At 38.5% G+C, this 1,470-nt stretch overlaps 1 protein-coding gene across 1 annotated transcript in view; it reads right to left on the bottom strand.

Moving 5' to 3' along the window:
* The window catches only part of LOC105315596 (vigilin-like), a 3,554-nt gene extending 2,090 nt beyond the window's left edge, over positions 1 to 1,464 (bottom strand). The window contains exon 1 of the mRNA XM_011410299.2: positions 1,389 to 1,464. The gene's annotated coding sequence lies outside the window, so the exon portion shown is untranslated. The remainder of the gene's footprint in view (positions 1 to 1,388) is intronic.
* Positions 1,465 to 1,470: the final 6 nt, after the last annotated feature.

The raw sequence follows: 1,470 nt of genomic DNA, 5'->3' as shown, positions 1-1,470 counted from the left end.
TGTACAGTGTAGCCTCTTTATTGAGGACACCATTGGGCCCACACTACCGGTCCTTAATACATGTACAGTGTAGCCTCTTTATTGAGGACACCATTGGGCCCACACTACCTGTCCTTAATACAGAGGTGTCCTCATTTCAGAGGTATAGGCTTGTACCAATTGGTACATTACAAAATGTCCTCATTATAAAGGTGTCCTCATTACAAAGGTTAAGGCTACACATGTGGATAAAGTCCATTTGTTAATAGGATAGACTAAAGCAGCTGTGGTTGATATTCAAATGATCCTCTCAGTGTACTTAGGGTCCAGTGATAGTGTCTTTAGGCACATTGAGAGAGTGTTAATGGCAGCTATCAAGTTTACAACAATAACAACATAATTAAACTGCTCTAGCAATAATAATAATAATAATAACGATATACCACCTGCTAACTCTGACTCCCAATTTTTCAATTTTTCCCTACAATGTTGCTGCTAATAAATGTACATGTACACTATACATGTATGTACAGTGACCAGTGTGAGTGTGTGTGTGTCTGGAGGTGAGTATCAGTAATGTAATACCTGAGTCCCTTGATATCTGCCCTCAGCTTCACCTCAAGCAGATATCTCAGTCCTCAGGTATTACATTACTTATACACACACACACACACACACACACCTCCAGACAGGACAGGTATAGGTACAGTGTAATCATAAGTACATGTGGGGTGGGGTGGGGTGCTTCAGATGTGGGTATTATATAATCATATATATTAATAAACACAACAAACAAATTACTTAAATATACAACATCTGAACCACCCACACGCATAAAGACACACGGACTGGCCAGTACATGTACATGTAGCAAGAGCTTATTAATCTTTTATTGATGAGTTGAAGGTATCCATCATTACTGTACAGACTAGCCTTGCTATAATGGACACTGTGTCTCTGTTATACAGAGGTGTCCTTTATGTGGAGGTTATTTTATACAGTAAGGAATGTAATTGGTACACTAGGTGCTGTCCGTCCATTAAGAGAGGCTATCGTGTAGGATACAGACATCAAGTGTTCCCCTATTCTCTCCAGAGAGAGGCCTGAGCTGATAAAAGTTGATAAAATTACGGACTGATACTGATAAAGTGACAGTAATTAGGTTTCAGTTTGATTCCTCAAAGGACAGTAAAGGACATAAGGAGAATTGATAAGATAAATACTAGTATACTGGGATATACTGGGATATACTGAGAATGTTAACGGTATTTGCTAAAGTTGTCAATAAAGTGTCAAGTTTATGTTAGGACAATGAAATATAACACTTTGATATACTGAGATGTACATGTACATGTACATGTGGTGAAATATGTACAGGGATATACTGAGTTATACTAAGATATACTGACCAGTTCCCTGACAATCCTCAGTATGGCTTCTTTGGCAGAATGGACCTGATGCTCGTAACCTATGATTGTAATCTCATCTGAC

The sequence above is a fragment of the Amphimedon queenslandica genome, unplaced genomic scaffold (genome assembly GCF_000090795.2).
Source record: "Amphimedon queenslandica unplaced genomic scaffold, v1.1 AMPQUscaffold_9384, whole genome shotgun sequence".
In the NCBI taxonomy this organism is placed as follows: Eukaryota; Metazoa; Porifera; class Demospongiae; order Haplosclerida; family Niphatidae; genus Amphimedon; species Amphimedon queenslandica.
The sequence above is the reverse complement of the archived record's forward strand: the minus strand, read 5'-3'. Positions and strand labels throughout refer to the sequence as shown.